This window comes from Cygnus atratus, chromosome Z, assembly GCF_013377495.2.
Source record: "Cygnus atratus isolate AKBS03 ecotype Queensland, Australia chromosome Z, CAtr_DNAZoo_HiC_assembly, whole genome shotgun sequence".
In the NCBI taxonomy this organism is placed as follows: Eukaryota; Metazoa; Chordata; class Aves; order Anseriformes; family Anatidae; genus Cygnus; species Cygnus atratus.
In genome coordinates this window covers 32,727,710-32,735,193 of record NC_066396.1, presented here as the reverse complement: position 1 = coordinate 32,735,193, position 7,484 = coordinate 32,727,710, and the positions used below count along the sequence as shown (strand labels likewise).

Genomic DNA, 7,484 nt, shown 5'->3' with positions numbered 1-7,484 from the left:
TAATTGTAGGAATGAATTGACCAAGTATCCATTTTTGGCTAAAATGAGCACTAATACGCCCATTTGTTTCATTTGCTAGCAAGCCGACCCTTTCTTCTGTGCCAACTATGCATAACTGTTGTGTTTTATAGTCAAAGCTTGTAGTGGTACTGAGCTGAATGCAGCTTGAAAAATTTGTAGGAAGAGACTTCAGGCAACAACAACAACAACAACAAAATCAACAGTGTTCTTCAAATAAATAAATCCATGTTTATTTACCTTCTTAGTTTGTAATTAAGAAGTATAAAGAAGTATACATCCGAAATGAAAACAAGCTATATACACAAGTGGCCTTTTACAACAACATACTTGTTATCAGAAAATTGTGGCCACTAGACACCTTTTTACCTTTTTTTTTTTCTTTTTTTTTATAACAAAGTTCTGCACATTTATTTTATGAACAACTAACACAAGGCCTTTGACAAATGCATAACCAGACACCTTATAATTCAAGGACGTATTACGGGAAGAAATTAAAGAAAATGTCACTCAGAAAGGGCACCTGGACATTCATAATGGTTTTTACACAGAAATACTCAAGTGCTGCTAAATCTCACCTTTTTTTTTAAATAGATTTGAGGAAAATCTGGGTGTCCCACTGACTAGCGTTGGTGTTGAATAGATACAATTATCAGTAATATTGCTGTAACAGTTACATCAAAAGAAGGACAAAAACCCATTGCAAAGCAAAATCAAAATTTCAAACATCTTTCTTTGTCTCTAATTGCTTTGGTATGAGAGTGAAGCAAGCTTGAAGTGGATGTGTAAGTAATATATGAGTGATTAAGCCATAAACAAATGGTAGATAACAGATAACAGATGCTTATTACCACTGAATAACTAAATGTCATACTGTTATGAGGTTTGTAACAAATTGCCAAAGGGCCCTTGCTCTGAAAATCAGTTGAACACGTTTTCATAGACACATAATACATTTTGTTATGGTGTGTAATTGTGATTAAGGGGAGAGAGACACGAACACATCAAGTATTTCCTAATTCATCCTGCTTTACTGCTTCCTTAAGAACAAGGCTTCCAGGTAAGTCTTGCTTTCAACAGTTCTGAAAAAACAGAAGAGACTTTTAAGTGAACAGGACAGATGAATAGCTGGGTGGGGTGGGGAGGGGGTGGGGGGGTTGGGGGGGTTGACATGGTAGTGGAAAGAGTCCATGAAGAATCTCAGTCCACATAGGCTAGGTTTTAATATAAGAGAGAACAATAACATTAAAAGCTAGGAAAAGTATATTTGTGTATTTGAACAATATCTATTCTGTTTCTTCATTGCCTTAGACTGATCTTAGATGAGCTGGTTCTTTCTGTTTATATATCCTGTGTAAAGACATTTTCTCCTTTTTGTCTTCCTGTTGAAGGACTATTGAAAATTTGATGGGTGAATTGAGGTCTATTTAGTGGAATATTTGGTTTTACTCTCTTCTTTGTATAAACAGGGAGAAACCCCAGAGAACAAAGTGACTTCAAATAAACAGGAGAAATGTTGTACATGCAAACAGATTATTTTAAAACAGATAAAAATTATTGAGCTTTCTGATTATAAACCTAGAATAGACTCTCTTAACAATGTAATCTGCAGAAGTGCATGATCAAAAAAGTTTAACATTATGCACTAGTACCATTAATATGCTTTCATTCTACAATTGAGAAAAAAAAATATGTTTATGAAAATACTTTCCACATTTACTCCTAATACTGTTAGATTACTACAACAATAATTTACACATCAAAGAAAGAAAATGCAGTAATTCATCTTATGTACCCACCTGCTGATTCACGCTTGTTTTTTGTCCTGTGCTGTTTTGGTTCCTTTCATGTGCTCATCACCATAGTGTCTGTCAGTATAGTAGAGTTTTTAGTACAATGGCTCACAGAAGACTTATTTTACACTATTTTGTGGAGTAACTCCTTTTCTTAGGAAACTATTTACCAATGAAAGACTGAACTGAACTGAACTGAACTGACTAACTGACTAACTGCCTGAACAGTTGCTTTGATAAACCTTGCTTTCTGACATGTCAATACATGTTTCTCACTCAGTTGCCCAGAAAATCTCATTGTACTGAGCAATCCCATTTTACCATTTAGACTTTATAATCCCATAACTGGAAGAGTGGAGAGAATAATTATACGATTTCTTAGAATATCACAAATTGGAAGGGACCCACAAGGATCATCGAGTCCAACTCCTGGGTCTGCAGTGGACCACCCAAAAATCAGATCATGTGTCTGAGATCATTGTTGAAAAGCTTCTTGAATTCCATCAGGCTCAGTCCCATGACGACTTCCCTGGGGAGTCTTTTCCACTCCCCAACCACTCTCTTGGTGAAGAATCTTTTCCTTTTGTCCAACTTGAATTGTATGAAATAAAATTCCTTTACGAGTCAGCATTTAAAATCCTCCTGGAAAACTTATATAATTATATAATAGGTCCATGTATTCGCAATCTTTTTATTAGGGAAAGAATTAAAAATAATGAACAAATTTTATTCCTATTATAACGTTTCACCTGCTAGGCGTCATCTGTTCATTCACCTTGACAGCAGCAAGTTCTGCCTGTACTTAAATAATTGTTACTGTTGTTCTTTTATTCACTGATCATTATTTTCAAATGATATGCCATTTATTTCCCTTGGTATTTTTTTCTTTAAATATATATTTTTATATATTTTAAATATATTTTTTCTTTATATATATATATATATACAGCTATATATATATAGCTTTCTTCAGAATAAATATAGCATGATAATACCATTGTTGCTTCATTAGAGATGCACAAGGGTTCTAATACCGCCTGCATTTTTATGTTCTTGGGCTGTACATAAAAAGCGATGCTACTACAAGTGGATTGTGTAGTCCCAGAACCTTATTTTGTCTACAGTCCATTATTGAACAAGATGTTAAGTTGTAAAATATATATATTTGATGGAAACATTATTTTTAAAATACTGTTTCTTTCAATTTTGATAACTATGTATGATACCTGATGCCTGATTATTTTAAGATTTATATCACAACATGCGAAAAATCCTGATATTAACTGGGTCTAGCATAACATCCCAATGAGTCTCTAAAGTAATTTTTAAAGGTGTAATCCAATTTAAAAACTCAGTACATACAGAATAATGAAAGAGGTTGTCTAAGACATTCTGGCATTCCTCTCCTCTGAAAACATTACCAGTACCAGCACTACCATTAGAGTAGGGAGATATAATTATGAGAAACATTTTATCATACCTTTTGAAGGTTTTTGTCTAACATATGAATTTTTGTTCATTTGTTTAAGGAAATCTCATAAGTATTCAGTAAAGAGGGTAACTTTACTATGGCTGTAGAGAATAAAAATTCACAGATTATAAGAACAGCATGAACTATCTAGTTTTTCTAATACATATATATATATGTCTAAGAGAAAGAAACAAAAATCAGCAGAAAACATTTTTAAAAAGCAATCTTTCTTTTTCTTTCTTTCTTTCTTTCTTTCTTTCTTTCTTTCTTCTTTTTCTTTTTCTTTCTCTTTCTTTTTCTTTCTTTCTTTCTTTCTTTCTTTCTTTCTTTCTTTCTTTCTTCTCTTTCTTTCTTTCTTTTTTCTTCTCTTTTTCTTTCTTTCTGTCTTTTTCTTTCTCTTTCTTTCTTTCTTTCTTTCTTTCTTTCTTTCTTTCTTTCTCTTTCTTTCTTTCTTTCTTTCTTTCTTTCTTTCTTTCTTTCTTTCTTTCTTTCTTTCTTTCTTTCTTTTTCTTCCTTCCTTCCTTCCTTCCTTCGTTCCTTTCTTTCTCTCTCTCTCTCCCTCTCTCTCTTTCTTTCTCTCTCTTTCTCTCTTCTTTTTTTTCCCTTCCTCCTGACAAAAATCTAATGAATTTGTCTTACCCAGAAGCATGGCTTTTGATATAAAATCTTTAATTATTTATTTTTTATCCACTTTAATGGATCAAAATGGCTTATGCTATTTTTAGATTGAAAGAGAAAATATATCTAGTGCAAAGATACATTTTCTTTCCCATTCATAACAAACCCAGCAAGGCATAAATATTGCAAGATATAATAATTCAGGATTCAAGTTTATGTTGCATCAAGGAACCCTGACCATGGCCACAGTTTTTTTGCACTGCAAAAATTTCTGATCTAAATTCAAATAGATATCTAAGCAGTCTCATGCACCTTTGAATTTTGATTTAATCTACTGTAGTTGTAGGACAATGGATGTTAGATCACCATCTTTTCTAAATTTCTCTTATATGTAGTATATTAGCAGCACCCTTAGGATGACTCAAGGGAGAATTTTCTTCCAATAACATTGAACATACTGGTTTTCATCAGGTTTGGGTAAATTTTTAACACAATCTTAATACAGCTTTGCTATTTAATCACTAGAGGTATTACAGTTGATCATGTTTATGAGTACTTAGGGGCTTTTAAGTATGCTTATTATTAGGAGATTATTTAGCTGACATGTATGCACACTGATGAAATTTTACTAAATATAGAGCAAATTGTTATGCAGAATATTTTGCACAATATTTTTAGTATTCACATCCGTACTGAGAACTTTATGTATACTACTGTTATATTGATTATGCTATAATTAATTTGTTTTATATATATTAAAAAAAAAAAAAACACTTTTAAAAAGAAGTTTTCCTGTAATTTTTAAAAAGATGAAAAGAAAGATGTTTGTTATAAATCACATTGTTTCAACTTTTAAATTACAGATTTCCCATATATTTGAATAAGATCTTTCTTTTACAGTCACTTGTGTCATTTTACTATGGCTACATATTCAGAAACACTCATCAGTCAGAGGAAAATGGAGCCAGATCAAGCTTTACAAACGTACTTAAAACAGATCTGTAAAGCAACCACACCATTCAAGTTACCATCTCAAGCTAATTGGGACTTGAAAAGAGAATCTGACCTGAATGTAACTAGCAATAGTGTGGAATATTTATAAAAGAAATTATAAAATAAGCTTTTAAACTTACCAACATGATGACTAAATCAGAAAAAGGAAATTGGAACACAAAACTGATCATTAATATTCATGAAATGAAACTAGCTTTTACTACTTAAAAAGGGAAACAATCAAGGAACTGAAAAAAAAAAAAAAAAAAAAAAAAAAAAAAGAAGAGACAACTGTAGGATTTATTTAACTTTCCCTATTGGAGTTCAGATTATAATGACTGAGTTGGAAAAGGACTTAATAGCAGAATGCAAGAGCTAGCATTTTGAATATAAATTCAACGTGCGAAGATACTTGCTGAATACCTTATACAGTTGTGTTTTTTTCTTTTTTTCTTTTTTTTTTCTTTTTTTTTTTTTTTGTCATTCCTCAGATAAATTGATTAACATTAGTTGAACAGTTGTATGGACAATGAAATTTTGAAAATACTATTTTCTAATATATTCGATTAAATAGTAGAAAAAATAACATATAAAATTAATATATGATTAAGACTACTAAATACAACCTCAAAATGATAGAATTGTACAATAGTTTGCTTTTTAATTTATTTTCAGGAGTTAATTCTTAAAGTTAACACTATGCATCACTTGGTGGAATTCTGTTCCAGATAAAATCGTCCAGCTTTAAGAACCTTAAGAAATTTGAAATATCTTGCCTGATTTTTATTTTGTTTTGTTTTGTTTTACTTGCTCCCAGTGCTAGATCTGTAACACTCTGGTCACACTCAGAACAACTGCAGTATAACTTGTCATTAACAGGGGCTGAAGGCCCCTGTGTTTGTTAGGAGAGAGAGCCTTAAAGCTCAGTGCAACTATGAACCTGTCCTACCAGCTGCAGCAATTTCAGTTCCACCCTCCGCCTCCCCTTTCCCTCTGGTAGGCACCCCATTCCCCCAAAAATCTGTGGAGTTTGATCATACATAGGCAAATGTACTACAATGTTCTCTAAATAAGAGTGGCAAAGCAAGTGCAGCTGAACTTTCTAGAGAAAGGACAGCATTCTCCTGGAGAAGCTGACAGTCCATGGCTTGGACAGGAACACTCCTTGCTGGGTTAAGTATTGGCTGGACAGCCGGGCCCAGAGAGTGGTGGTGAATGGAGTGAAATCCAGCCTTTGACCTGTCATCAGTGGTGTTCGCCAGGGGTCGGACACCAGGAGTCCTGCTCCTTGGAACGCAGAAGCTCTCTATTCCCATATGTAATAAATCAAGCAGGGAAGGTAAGAAACCAGTATGGTTGAATAACGATCTGCTGGTCAAACTTAGGCAAAAGAAGGAACTGCACAGACAGTGGAAACAGGGCCATGTGTCCTGGGAAGGATACAGAATTTTGTCCAGATGTCCAGGGATGGGATGAGGAAAGCCAAGGCACTGACGGAACTAATATGAGCGAGGGATGCAAAGAATAATAAGAAGGGGTTCTACAGGTACATTGGCCACAAAAGAAATAGTAGGGAGAGTGTAGCGCCTTTGACAAATGAAGACGGAGAACAAATGACAGATGTGGAGAAAGCAGAGGTACTTAACAACTTCTTTGCCTTGATCTTCACTAGTTGTCAGGCTTCCCACATATCTCATCTCTTCAAACCTTTAGGCGGGGGCTGTGGGAGCAGAGTCCCTCCCACTGTAAGCAAAGAGCAAGTTCAGGCCCTCCTGATGCAACTTAACAGCTACAAGTCTATGGGCCCTGACAACATGCATCCTAGTGTCCTGATGGAATTGGCTGATATAGTCACCAAGCCGCTCTCCGTGATATTTGAAAAATCATGGCAGTCATGCAGTGTCCCCGGTGACTGGAAAAAGGGAAACATCAATCCCATTTTTAAAAAGGGTAGAAAGGAAGAGCTGGGGAACTACAGACTGATGGGCCCCACCTTTGTGCCTGGCAAGATCATGGAATGGATCCTTCTAGAGGCAATGTTAAGGCACATGCAGAACAAGGATGTGATCCAGGACAGCCAGCATGGCTTGACCAAGGGTAAATCATGCCTAACCAATCTGGTGGCCTTCTATGATGGAGTAACTGCATCAGTCAACAAGGGAAGACTGACTGATGTCATCTACTTGGACTTTTCTAAGACTTTTGACACAGTCCCACACGACACCCTAATCTCTAAGTTGGAAAGATATGGATTTGAAGGGTGGATCATTCAGTGGATAAGGAATTGGCTCGATGGCCACACAAAGAGAGTAGTGTTCAATGGCTCTATGTCCAGGTGGAGGCCAGCGACAAGTGGTGTCCCTCTTGGGACTGTCTTGGGACTGGTGTTTTTCAATATCTTCATCAATTACTTAGATGATGGGATTGATTTCACCCTCATCATGTTTACAGATGACAGCAAGCTGAGTGGAACCAGGTTGATACCAAAGAAGGAAGAGATGTCATTCAAAGAGAGCTGGGCAGGCTGGAGAAGTGGGCTGACATGAATCTCATGATGTTCAACAAGGGTAAGTGCAAGGTACTGCAACTGG

General features: G+C 35.1%; 1 long non-coding RNA gene across 1 annotated transcript; it reads right to left on the bottom strand.

The window, feature by feature from the left end:
• Positions 1-224: 224 nt before the first annotated feature.
• LOC118259741 (uncharacterized) lies at positions 225-2,119 on the bottom strand. The gene is made up of 2 exons (XR_004782094.1): positions 1,818-2,119; positions 225-1,100 (listed from the first exon to the last, which is right to left on the bottom strand). It is a non-coding gene; the product is annotated as an uncharacterized LOC118259741 (long non-coding RNA).
• Positions 2,120-7,484: the final 5,365 nt, after the last annotated feature.